A 14,721-nucleotide genomic window follows, 5' to 3' on the forward strand; every position below is an offset into this window, starting at 1 on the left:
GCCCCCCCCCCTCCCAAAAAAAAACTTTAAGGTTGGGGGTGGATCAATGACATGTCTGTAGATTCCACCAGTGGATGCTAGTGTGCATCCCTGCAAATGCATTTCCACATCTTCTCGCATAGTCTTGTCTTTTAAAAAAAAGAATATATTAATATCGTGAATATACCAATTACACTCAGCCTTTACACCTACAAGATGTCATAAAGACATCCAAGATGCACACAGCCAAAAGAGAAAATGAGAAGAAAGGTCCCGCCACAGTGATCGACTCCTCTCAACAGCAGCACACCTACCACCACCTAATACAACACCCGAAAAACATAAAAGGTCTCCAAAAGCAACGCCTCCAAGATGGGAACATTTTTCACCCTAGAGAAAGTCCGCGCTTTCAAAACAATTCCATCAGCAAGCCAATCGCCAGACACAACCGATGAAGGCCAGACATTAGGTTTTCACCCTAAAAGTCACAACTCGGCACCCGAGGAGTACCACCAAAAATAAATCCGTCAGTGCTGCCACCCCCACTTATCACTGCTGCTCCTGAGAGTTATCTAACACGTGGCTGACTCCATCGTCTCCAAGGCTCCATCCGTCCAACCGATCCTCCAATCTCAGCCATCATGACCTTCTCCACCGCTGTCCACGCTCTCAGGACCTCGTAAGCTGGTATGGGCATGCATGACCGAAATCTAACCGATCCAGATATCATGAGCAAGATCTTCGGCGGTCGTCCCGGAACACGTCGATGGCCAGATCGAGGAGGAACATGTTGGGGAACGTAGCAGAATTTTAAAATTTTCTACGCATCACCAAGATCAATCTATGGAGTCATCTAGCAATGAGGGAGAGAGGAGTGCATCTACATACCCTTGTAGATCGCGTGCGGAAGCGTTCAAGAGAACGGGGTTGATGGAGTCGTACTCGACGTGATCCAAATCACCGATGACCTAGTGCCGAACGGACGGCACCTCCGTGTTCAACACACGTACGGTTGGGAAGACGTCTCCTCCTTCTTGACCCAGCAAGGGGGAAGGAGAGGTTGATGAAGATCCAGCAGCACGACGGCGTGGTGGTGGAAGTAACGGTGATCTCAGCAGGGCTTCGCCAAGCGCAGGGAGACGGAGGAGTGTTACGGGTGGGAGAGGGAGAGGCCAGGGGCTTGGGTGCGGCTGCCCTCCCTCCCCCCACTATATATAGGGTCCCTAGGGGGGCGCCGGCCCTAGGAGATCCAATCTCCTAGGAGGGGCGGCGGCCAAGGGGGTGCCTTGCCCCCCAAGGCAAGGGTGGCGCCCCCCACCCCTAGGGTTTCCAACCCTAGGCGCAGGGGGAGGCCCAAGGGGGGCGCACCAGCCCACTAGGGGCTGGTTCCCCTCCCATTTCAGCCCATGGGGCCCTCCGGGATAGGTGGTCCCACCCTGTGGACCCCCGGGACCCTTCCGGTGGTCCTGGTACAATACCGATTACCCCCGAAACTTTCCCGATGGCCGAAACTTGACTTCCTATATATAAATCTTCACCTCCGGACCATTCCAGAACTCCTCGTGACGTCCGGGATCTCATCCGGGACTCCGAACAACTTTTGGGTTACCGTATACTAATATCTCAACAACCCTAGCGTCACCGAACCTTAAGTGTGTAGACCCTACGGGTTTGGGAGACATGCAGACATGACCGAGAGGACTCTCCGGTCAATAACTAACAGCGGGAACTGGATACCCATGTTGGCTCCCACATGCTCCACGATGATCTCATCGGATGAACCACGATGTCGAGGATTCAATCAATCCGCATACAATTCCCTTTGTCAATCGGTACGTTACTTGCCCGAGACTCGATCGTCGGTATCCCAATACCTCGTTCAATCTCGTTACCGGCAAGTCACTTTACTCGTACCGTAATGCATGATCTCGTGATCAACCACTTGGTCACATTGAGCTCATTATGATGATGCATTACCGAGTGGGCCCAGAGATACCTCTCCGTCATACGGAGTGACAAATCCCAGTCTCGATTCGTGCCAACCCAACAGACACTTTCGGAGATACCTGTAGTGTACCTTTATAGTCACCCAGTTACGTCGTGACGTTTGGCACACCCAAAGCACTCCTACGGTATCCGGGAGTTGCACAATCTCATGGTCTAAGGAAATGATACTTGACATTCGGAAAAGCTACAACAAACGAACTACACGATCTTTGAGCTATGCTTAGGATTGGGTCTTGTCCATCACATCATTCTCCTAATGATGTGATCCCGTTATCAATGACATCCAATGTCCATAGTCAGGAAACCATGACTATCCTTTGATCAATGGGCTAGTCAACTAGAGGCTCACTAGGGACGTGTTGTGGTCTATGTATTCACACATGTATTATGATTTCTGGATAACACAATTATAGCATGAACAATAGACAATTATCATGAACAAAGAAATATAATAATAACCATTTTATTATTGCCTCTAGGGCATATTTCCAACAGTCTCCCACTTGCACTAGAGTCAATAGTCTAGTTAAATTGTGATGAATCGAACACCCATGCGGTTCTGGTGTTGATCATGTTTTGCTCTAGGGAGAGGTTTAGTCAACGGATCTGCCACATTCAGGTCCGTATGTACTTTACAAATCTCTATGTCTCCATTTTGAACACTTTCACGAATGGAGTTGAAGCGACGCTTGATATGCCTGGTCTTCCTGTGAAACCTGGGCTCCTTGGCAAGGGCAATAGCTCCAGTGTTGTCACAGAAGAGAGCCATCGGGCCCGACGCATTGGGTATGACTCCTAGGTCGGTAATGAACTCCTTCACCCAGACTGCTTCTTGTGCTGCCTCTAAGGCTGCCATGTACTCCGCTTCACATGTAGATCCCGCCACAACGCTTTGCTTGCAACTGCACCAGCTTACTGCCCCACCATTCAAAATATACATGTATCCGGTTTGTGACTTAGAGTCATCCAGATCTGTGTCGAAGCTAGCATCGACGTAACCCTTTACGACGAGCTCTTCGTCACCTCCATAAACGAGAAACATATCCTTAGTCCTTTTCAGGTACTTCAGGACATTCTTGACCGCTGTCCAGCGTTCCATGCCGGAATTACTTTGGTATCTTCCTACCAAACTTACGGCAAGGTTCACATCAGGTCTGGTACACAACATAGCATACATGATAGACCCTATGGCCGAGGCATAGGGGACGACACTCATCTTTTCTCTATCTTCTGTCGTGGTCGGGCATTGAGCCGTGCTCAATCTCATTGAAGGAAATATGCCCTAGAGGCAATAATAAAGTTATTATTTATTTTCTTATATCATGATAAATGTTTATTATTCATGCTAGAATTGTATTAACCGGAAACATAATACATGTGTGAATACATAGACAAACTTAGTGTCACTAGTATGCCTCTACTTGACTAGCTCGTTAATCAAAGATGGTTATGTTTCCTGACCATGAACAAAGTGTTGTTATTTGATTAACGAGGCCACATCATTAGTTGAATGATCTGATTGACATGACCCATTCCATTAGCTTAGCACCCGATCGTTTAGTATGTTGCTATTGCTTTCTTCATGACTTATACATGTTCCTATAACTATGAGATTATGCAACTCCCGTTTACCGGAGGAACACTTTGGGTACTACCAAACGTCACAACGTAACTGGGTGATTATAAAGGAGTACTACAGGTGTCTCCAAAGGTACATGTTGGGTTGGCGTATTTCGAGATTAGGATTTGTCACTCCGATTGTTGGAGAGGTATCTCTGCGCCCTCTCGGTAATGCACATCACATAAGCCTTGCAAGCATTACAACTAATATGTTAGTTGTGAGATGATGTATTACGGAACGAGTAAAGAGACTTGCCGGTAACGAGATTGAACTAGGTATTGGATACCGACGATCGAATCTTGGGCAAGTAACATACCGATGACAAAGGGAACAACGTATGTTGTTATGCGGTCTGACCGATAAAGATCTTCGTAGAATATGTAGGAGCCAATATGGGCATCCAGGTCCCGCTATTGGTTATTGACCGGAGACATGTCTCGGTCATGTCTACATTGTTCTCGAACCCGTAGGGTCCGCACGCTTAAGGTTACGATGACAGTTATATTATGAGTTTATGCATTTTGATGTACCGAAGGTTGTTCGGAGTCCCGGATGTGATCACGGACATGACGAGGAGTCTCGAAATGGTCGAGACATAAAGATTGATATATTGGAAGCCTATGTTTGGATATCGGAAGTGTTCCGGGTGAAATCGGGATTTTACCGGAGTACCGGGAGGTTACCGGAACCCCCCGGGAGCTATATGGGCCTTAGTGGGCTTTAGTGGAAAGGAGAAAGGGCCAGCCCAAGGTGGCTGTGCGCCTCCCCCCTTCCCCTAGTCCTATTAGGACTAGGAGAGGTGGCCGGCCCCCTCTCTCTCTTTCCCCCCTCAAGGAATCCTATTCCAACTAGGATTGGGGGGGGGGGGAATCCTACTCCCAGAGGGAGTAGGACTCTCCTGGCGCGCCCTGCCTTGGCCGGCCAGCCTCCCCCCTCTAGTCCTTTATATACAGAGGCAGGGCACCCCAAAGAACACACAAGTTGATCCACGTGATCTATTCCTTAGCCGTGTGCGGCGCCCCCAGCCACCATAGTCCTCGATAATACTGTAGCGGAGTTTAGGCGAAGCCCTGCTGCTGTAGTACATCAAGATCGTCACCACGCCGTCGTGCTGACGGAACTCTTCCCCGACACTTTGCTGGATCGGAGTCCGGGGATCGTCATCGAGCTGAACGTGTGCTCGAACTCGGAGGTGCCGTAGTTTCGGTGCTTGATCGGTTGGATCGTGAAGACGTACGACTACTTCCTCTACGTTGTGTCAACGCTTCCGCAGTCGGTCTGCGTGGGTACGTAGACAACACTCTCCCCTCTCGTTGCTATGCATCACCATGATCTTGCGTGTGCGTAGGAATTTTTTTGAAATTACTACGAAACCCAACAGTGGCATCCGAGCCTAGGTTATTTATGTTGATGTTATATGCACGAGTAGAACACAAGTGAGTTGTGGGCGATATAAGTCATACTGCCTACCAGCATGTCATACTTTGGTTCGGCGGCATTGTTGGACGAGACGACCCGGACCAACATTACGCGTACGCTTACGCGAGACCAGTTCCCCCGACGTGCTTTGCACATAGGTGGCTTGCGGGCGACTGTCTCTCCAACTTTAGTTGAACCAAGTGTGGCTACGCCCGGTCCTTGCGAAGGTTAAAATGGAGTCTATTTGACAAACTATCGTTGTGGTTTTGATGCGTAGGTGAGATTGGTTCTTGCTTAAGCCCGTAGCAGCCACGTAAAACTTGCAACAACAAAGTAGAGGACGTCTAACTTGTTTTTGCAGGGCATGTTGTGATGTGATATGGTCAAGGCATGATGCTAAATTTTATTGTATGAGATGATCATGTTTTGTAACCGAGTTATCGGCAACTGGCAGGAGCCATATGGTTGTCGCTTTATTGTATGCAATGCAATCGCGATGTAATGCTTTACTTTATTACTAAACGGTAGTGATAGTCGTGGAAGCATAAGATTGACGAGACGACAATGATGCTATGATGGAGATCAAGGTGTCGCGCCGGTGACGATGGTGATCATGACGGTGCTTCGGAGATGGAGATCACAAGCACAAGATGATGATGGCCATATCATATCACTTATATTGATTGCATGTGATGTTTATCTTTTTATGCATCTTATCTTGCTTTGATTGACGGTAGCATTATAAGATGATCTCTCACTAAATTATCAAGAAGTGTTCTCCCTGAGTATGCACCGTTGCCAAAGTTCGTCGTGCCCAGACACCACGTGATGATCGGGTGTGATAAGCTCTACGTCCATCTACAACGGGTGCAAGACAGTTTTGCACATGCAGAATACTCAGGTTAAACTTGACGAGCCTAGCATATGCAGATATGGCCTCGGAACACGGAGACCGAAAGGTCGAGCGTGAATCATATAGTAGATATGATCAACATAACGATGTTCACCATTGAAAACTACTCCATCTCACGTGATGATCGGTTATGGTTTAGTTGATTTGGATCACGTGATCACTTAGAGGATTAGAGGGATGTCTATCTAAGTGGGAGTTCTTAAGTAATTTGATTAATTGAACTTAAACTTATCATGAACTTAGTACCTGATAGTATCTTGCTTGTTTATGTTGATTGTAGATAGATGGCTCGTGCTGTTGTTCCGTTGAATTTTAATGCGTTCCTTGAGAAAGCAAAGTTGAAAGATGATGGTAGCAATTATACGGACTGGGTCCGTAACTTGAGGATTATCCTCATTGCTGCTCAGAAGAATTACGTCCTGGAAGCACCGCTGGGTGCTAGGCCTGCTGCTGGAGCAACACCAGATGTTATGAACGTCTGGCAGAGCAAAGCTGATGACTACTCGATAGTTCAGTGTGCCATGCTTTACGGCTTAGAATCGGGACTTCAACGATGTTTTGAACGTCATGGAGCATATGAGATGTTCCAGGAGTTGAAGTTAATATTTCAAGCAAATGCCCGGATTGAGAGATATGAAGTCTCCAATAAGTTCTATAGCTGCAAGATGGAGGAGAACAGTTCTGTCAGTGAGCATATACTCAAAATGTCTGGGTATAATAATCACTTGATTCAGATGGGAGTTAATCTTCCAGATGATTGCGTCATTGACAGAATTCTCCAATCACTGCCACCAAGCTACAAGAGCTTCGTGATGAACTATAATATGCAAGGGATGAACAAGACTATTCCCGAGCTCTTCGCAATGCTGAAAGCTGCGGAGGTAGAAATCAAGAAGGAGCATCAAGTGTTGATGGTTAACAAGACCACTAGTTTCAAGAAAAAGGGCAAAGGGGAAGAAGAAGGGGAACTTCAAGAAGAACAGCAAGCAAGTTGCTGCTCAGGAGAAGAAACCCAAGTCTGGACCTAAGCCTGAAACTGAGTGCTTCTACTACAAGCAGACTGGTCACTGGAAGCGGAACTGCCCCAAGTATTTGGCGGATAAGAAGGATGGCAAGGTGAACAAAGGTATATGTGATATACATGTTATTGATGTGTACCTTACTAGAGCTCGCAGTAGCACCTGGGTATTTGATACTGGTTCTGTTGCTAATATTTGCAACTCGAAACAGGGACTACGGATTAAGCGAACACTGGCGAAGGACGAGGTGACGATGCGCGTGGGAAACGGTTCCAAAGTCGATGTGATCGCGGTCGGCACGCTACCTCTACATCTACCTTCGGGATTAGTATTAGACCTAAATAATTGTTATTTGGTGCCAGCGTTGAGCATGAACATTATATCTGGATCTTGTTTAATGCGAGACGGTTATTCATTTAAATCAGAGAATAATGGTTGTTCTATTTATATGAGTAATATCTTTTATGGTCATGCACCCTTGAAGAGTGGTCTATTCTTATTGAATCTCGATAGTAGTAATACACATATTCATAATGTTGAAGCCAAAAGATGCAGAGTTGATAATGAATGTGCAACTTATTTATGGCACTGTCGTTTAGGTCATATCGGTGTAAAGCACATGAAGAAACTCCATACTGATGGACTTTTGGAACCACTTGATTATGAATCACTTGGTACTTGCGAACCGTGCCTCATGGGCAAGATGACTAAAACACCGTTCTCCGGTACTATGGAGAGATCAACAGATTTGTTGAAAATCATACATACCGATGTATGTGGTCCGATGAATATTGAGGCTCGTGGCGGATATCGTTATTTTCTCACCTTCACAGATGATTTAAGCAGATATGGGTATATCTACTTAATGAAACATAAGTCTGAAACATTTGAAAACTTCAAAGAATTTCAGAATGAAGTTGAAAATCATCGTAACAAGAAAATAAAGTTTCTACGATCTGATCGTGGAGGAGAATATTTGAGTTACGAGTTTGGTGTACATTTGAAAATCGGTGGAATAGTTTCGCAACTCACGCCACCCGGAACACCACAGCGTAATGGTGTGTTCGAACGTCGTAATCGTACTTTACTAGATATGGTGCGATCTATGATGTCTCTTACAGATTTACCGCTATTGTTTTGGGGTTATGCTTTAGAGACGGCCGCATTCACGTTAAATAGGGCACCATCAAAATCCGTTGAGACGACACCTTATGAACTATGGTTTGGCAAGAAACCAAAATTGTCGTTTCTTAAAGTTTGGGGCTGTGATGCTTATGTGAAAATGCTTCAACCTGATAAGCTCGAACCCAAATCGGAGAAATGTGTCTTCATAGGATACCCAAAGGAGACTGTTGGGTACACCTTCTATCACAGATCCGAAGGCAAGACATTCGTTGCTAAGAATGGATCCTTTCTAGAGAAGGAGTTTCTCTCGAAAGAAGTGAGTGGGAGGAAAGTAGAACTTGTCGGGGTAACTGTACCTGCTCCCTTACTGGAAAGTAGTACATCACAGAAAACTGTTTCAGTGACACCTACACCAGTTAGTAAGGAAGCTAATGATAATGATCATGAAACTTCAGATCAAGATACTACTGAACCTCGTAGATCAACCAGAGTAAGATCCGCACCAGAGTGGTACGGTAATCCTGTTCTGGAAGTCATGCTACTAGATCATGATGAACCTACGAACTATGAAGAAGCAATGGTGAGCCCAGATTTCGCAAAGTGGCTTGAAGCCATGAAATCTGAGATGGGATCCATGTATGAGAACAAAGTATGGACTTTGGTTGACTTGCCCGATGATCGGCAAGCAATTGAAAATAAATGGATCTTCAAGAAGAGGACTGACGCTGATGGTAATGTTACTGTCTACAAAGCTCGACTTGTCGCGAAAGGTTTTCGACAAGTTCAAGGGGTTGACTACGATGAGACTTTCTCACCTGTAGCGATGCTTAAGTCTGTCCGAATCATGTTAGCGATTGCCGCATTTTATGATTATGAAATTTGGCAGATGGATGTCAAAACTGCATTCCTGAATGGATTTCTGGAAGAAGAGTTGTATATGATGCAACCGGAAGGTTTTGTCGATCCAAAGGGAGCTAACAAAGTGTGCAAGCTCCAGCGATCCATTTATGGACTGGTGCAAGCCTCTCGGAGTTGGAATAAACGCTTTGATAGTGTGATCAAAGCATTTGGTTTTATACAGACTTTCGGAGAAGCCTGTATTTACAAGAAAGTGAGTGAGAGCTCTGTAGCATTTCTGATATTATATGTGGATGACATATTACTAATTGGAAATGATATATAATTTCTGGATAGCATAAAGGGATACTTGAATAAGAGTTTTTCAATGAAAGACCTCGGTGAAGCTGCTTACATATTAGGCATTAAGATCTATAGAGATAGATCAAGACGCTTAATTGGACTTTCACAAAGCACATACCTTGACAAAGTTTTGAAGAAGTTCAAAATGGATCAAGTAAAGAAAGGGTTCTTGCCTGTGTTACAAGGTGTGAAGTTGAGTAAGACTCAATGCCCGACCACTGCAGAAGATAGAGAGAAAATGAAAGATGTTCCCTATGCTTCAGCCATAGGCTCTATCATGTATGCAATGCTGTGTACCGGACCTGATGTGTGCCTTGCTATAAGTTTAGCAGGGAGGTACCAAAGTAATCCAGGAGTGGATCACTGGACAGCGGTCAAGAACATCCTGAAATACCTAAAAAGGACTAAGGATATGTTTCTCGTATATGGAGGTGACAAAGAGCTCACCGTAAAAGGTTACATTGATGCAAGCTTTGACACTGATCCGGACGATTCTAAATCGCAAACCGGATATGTGTTTACATTAAACGGTGGAGCTGTCAGTTGGTGCTGTTCTAAACAAAGCGTCGTAGCGGGATCTACATGTGAAGCGGAGTACATAGCTGCTTCGGAAGCAGCGAACGAAGGAGTCTGGATGAAGGAGTTCATATCCGATCTAGGTGTCATACCTAGTGCATCGGGTCCAATGAAAATCTTTTGTGACAATACTGGTGCAATTGCCTTGGCAAAGGAATCCAGATTTCACAAAAGGACCAAGCACATCAAGAGACGCTTCAACTCCATCCGGGATCTAGTCCAGGTGGGAGACATAGAGATTTGCAAGATACATACGGATCTGAATGTTGCAGACCCGTTGACTAAGCCTCTTCCACGAGCAAAACATGATCAGCACCAAGGCTCCATGGGTGTTAGAATCATTACAGTGTAATCTAGATTATTGACTCTAGTGCAAGTGGGAGACTGAAGGAAATATGCCCTAGAGGCAATAATAAAGTTATTATTTATTTCCTTATATCATGATAAATGTTTATTATTCATGCTAGAATTGTATTAACCGGAAACATAATACATGTGTGAATACATAGACAAACAGAGTGTCACTAGTATGCCTCTACTTGACTAGCTCGTTAATCAAAGATGGTTATGTTTCCTAACCATGACAAAGAGTTGTTATTTGATTAACGGGATCACATCATTAGTTGAATGATCTGATTGACATGACCCATTCCATTAGCTTAGCACCCGATCGTTTAGTATGTTGCTATTGCTTTCTTCATGACTTATACATGTTCCTATGACTATGAGATTATGCAACTCCCGTTTGCCGGAGGAACACTTTGGGTGCAACCAAACGTCACAACGTAACTGGGTGATTATAAAGGAGCATTACAGGTGTCTCCAAAGGTAGATGTCGGGTTGGCGTATTTCGAGATTAGGATTTGTCACTCCGATTGTCGGAGAGGTATCTCTGGGCCCTCTCGGTAATGCACATCACATAAGCCTTGCAAGCATTGCAACTAATAAGTTAGTTGTGAGATGATGTATTACGGAACGAGTAAAGAGACTTGCCGGTAACGAGATTGAACTAGATTGATACCGACGGATCGAATCTTCGGGCAAGTAACATACCGATGACAAAGGGAACAACGTATGTTGTTATGCGGGTCTTGACGATAAAGATCTTCGTTAGAATATGTAGGAGCCAATATGGGCAATCCAGGTCCCGCTATTTGGTTATTTGACGAAGACATGTCTCGGTCATGTCTACATTGTTCGAAACCCGTTAGGGTTCCGCACGCTTAAGGTTACGATGATAGTTATATTATGAGTTTATGCATTTTGATGTACCGAAAGGTGTTCGAGTCCCGGATGTGATCACGGACATGACGAGGAGTCTCGAAAATGGTCGAGACATTAAAGATTGATATATTGGAAGCCTATGTTTGGATATCGGAAGTGTTCCGGGTGAAATCGGGATTTTACCGGAGTACCGGGAGGTTACCGGAACCCCCCGGGAGCTATATGGGCCTTAGTGGGCTTTAGTGGAAAGGAGAAAGGGACAGCCCAAGGTGGCTGTGCGCCTCCCCCCTTCCCCTAGTCCTATTAGGACTAGGAGAGGTGGCCGGCCCCCTCTCTCTCTTTCCCCCCTCAAGGAATCCTATTCCAACTAGGATTGGGGGGGGCTACTCCCAGAGGGAGTAGGACTCTCCTGGCGCGCCCTCCCTTGGCCGGCCAGCCTCCCCCCTCTAGTCCTTTATATAAAGAGGCAGGGCACCCCAAAGAACACACAAGTTGATCCACGTGATCTATTCCTTAGCCGTGTGCGGCGCCCCCAGCCACCATAGTCCTCGATAATACTGTAGCGGAGTTTAGGCGAAGCCCTGCTGCTGTAGTACATCAAGAGCGTCACCACGCCGTCGTGCTGACGGAACTCTTCCCTGACACTTTGCTGGATCGGAGTCCGGGGATCGTCATCGAGCTGAACGTGTGCTCGAACTCGGAGGTGCCGTAGTTTCGGTGCTTGATCGGTTGGATCGTGAAGACGTACGATACTTCCTCTACGTTGTGTCAACGCTTCCGCAGTCGGTCTGCGTGGGTACGTAGACAACACTCTCCCCTCTCGTTGCTATGCATCACCATGATCTTGCGTGTGCGTAGGAATTTTTTTGAAATTACTACGAAACCCAACACTCATACCTTGCAATACAGGCAAGAACCCCTTCTTTGACTGATCCATCTTGAACTTCTTCAATATCTTGTCAAGGTACGTACTCTTTGAAAGACCAATGAGGCGTCTCGATCTATCTCTATAGATCTTGATGCCTAATATATAAGCAGCTTCTCCAAGGTCCTTCATTGAAAAACACTTGTTCAAGTAGGCCTTTATGCTTTCCAAGAATTCTATATCATTTCCCATCAACAGTATGTCATCCACATACAATATGAGAAATGCTACAAAGCTCCCACTCACTTTCTTGTAAATGCAGGCTTCTCCATAAGTCTGCGTAAACCCAAATGCTTTGATCATCTCATCAAAACGAATGTTCCAACTCCGAGATGCTTGCACCAGCCGTAAATCGAGCGTTGGAGCTTGCACACCTTGTCAGCATTCTTAGGATCGACAAAACCTTCCGGCTGCATCATATACAATTCTTCCTTAAGGAAACCATTAAGGAATGCCGTTTTGACGTCCATTTGCCATATTGCATAATCATAGAATGCGGCAATTGCTAACATGATTCGGACGGACTTCAGCTTTGCTACGGGTGAGAAAGCCTCATCGTAGTCAACCCCTTGAACTTGTCGATAACCCTTAGTGACAAGCCGAGCTTTATAGATGGTTACGTTACCATCCGCGTCTGTCTTCTTCTTAAAGATCCATTTATTTTCTATGGCTCGCCGATCAACGGGCAAGTCAGTCAAAGTCCATACTTCATTTTCATACATGGATCCTATCTCGGATTTCATGGCTTCCAGCCATTTGTCGGAATCCGGGCCCGCCATCGCTTCTTCATAGTTCGAAGGTTCACCGTTATCTAACAACATGATTTCCAAGACAGGGTTGTCGTACCACTCTGGTGCGGAACGTGTCCTTGTGGACCTACGAAGTTCAGTAGCAACTTGATGTGAAGTTTCATGATCATCATCATTAACTTCCTCTCTAGTCGGTGTAGGCACCTCAGGAACATTTTCTTGAGCTGCGCCACTTACCGGTTCAAGAGGTAATACCTCATCAAGTTCTACTTTCCTCCCACTTATTTCTTTCGAGAGAAACTCTTTCTCTGGAAAGGACCCATTCTTGGCAACAAAGATCTTGCCTTCGGATCTGAGGTAGAAGGTATACCCAATAGTTTCTTTAGGGTATCCTATGAAGACGCATTTTTCTAATTTGGGTTCGAGCTTTTCAGGTTGAAGTTTCTTGACATAAGCATCACATCCCCAAACTTTTAGAAATGACAGCTTAGGTTTCTTCCCAAACCATAATTCATACGGTGTCATCTCAACGGATTTTGACGGAGCCCTATTTAAAGTGAATGCGGCAGTCTCTAAAGCATAGCCCCAAAATGAAAGCGGTAAATTGGTAAGAGACATCATAGATCGCACCATATCCAATAGAGTGCGATTACGACGTTCGGACACACCATTACGCTGAGGTGTTCTAGGCGGCGTGAGTTGTGAAACTATTCCACATTTTCTTAAGTGTGTGCCAAATTCATGACTCAAGTATTCTCCCGCGCCATCTGATCGCAAGAACTTGATTTTCTTGTCACGTTGATTCTCAACCTCACTCTGAAATTCTTTGAACTTTTCAAAGGTCTCAGACTTGTGTTTCATTAAGTAGACATACCCATATCTACTCAAGTCATCAGTGAGGGTGAGAACATAACGATAGCCACCGCGAGCCTCAACACTCATTGGACCACACACATCAGTATGTATGATTTCCAATAAGTTGGTTGCTCGCTCCATTGTTCCTGAGAACGGAGTCTTGGTCATTTTTCCCATGAGGCATGGTTCGCACGTGTCAAATGATTCGTAATCAAGAGACTCTAAAAGTCCATCTGCATGGAGCTTCTTCATGCGTTTGACACCTATGTGACCAAGGCGGCAATGCCACAAGTATGTGGGACTATCATTATCAACCTTACATCTTTTGGTATTCACACTATGAATATGTGTAGCATTACGCTCGAGATTCATTAAGAATAAACCATTCACCATCGGAGCATGACCATAAAACATATCTCTCATATAAATAGAACAACCATTATTCTCGGATTTAAATGAGTAGCCATCTCGAATTAAACGAGATCCTGATATAATGTTCATGCTCAAAGCTGGCACTAAATAACAATTATTGCGGTTTAAAACTAATCCCGTAGGTAAATGTAGAGGCAGCGTGCCGACGGCGATCACATCGACCTTGGAACCATTCCCGACGCGCATCGTCACCTCGTCCTTCGCCAGTCTCCGCTTATTCCGCAGCTCCTGCTTTGAGTTACAAATGTGAGCAGCCGCACCGGTATCAAATACCCAGGAGCTACTACGAGTACTGGTAAGGTACACATCAATTACATGTATATCACATATACCTTTAGTGTTGCCGGCCTTCTTGTCCGCTAAGTATTTGGGGCAGTTCCGCTTCCAGTGACCACTTCCCTTGCAATAAAAACACTCAGTTTCGGGCTTGGGTCCATTCTTTGGCTTCTTCCCGGCAGTTTGCTTACCGGGCGCGGCAACTCCCTTGCCGTCCTTCTTGAAGTTCTTCTTACCCTTGCCTTTCTTGAACTTAGTGGTTTTATTCACCATCAACACTTGATGTTCCTTTTTGATTTCCACCTCTGCTGATTTCAGCATTGAATATACCTCAGGAATGGTCTTTTCCATCACAAAGCTCTTGTAGCTTGGTGGAAGCGACTGAAGGATTCTGTCAATGA

The sequence above is a fragment of the Triticum urartu genome, chromosome 1, assembly GCF_003073215.2.
Source record: "Triticum urartu cultivar G1812 chromosome 1, Tu2.1, whole genome shotgun sequence".
Classification (NCBI taxonomy): Eukaryota; Viridiplantae; Streptophyta; class Magnoliopsida; order Poales; family Poaceae; genus Triticum; species Triticum urartu.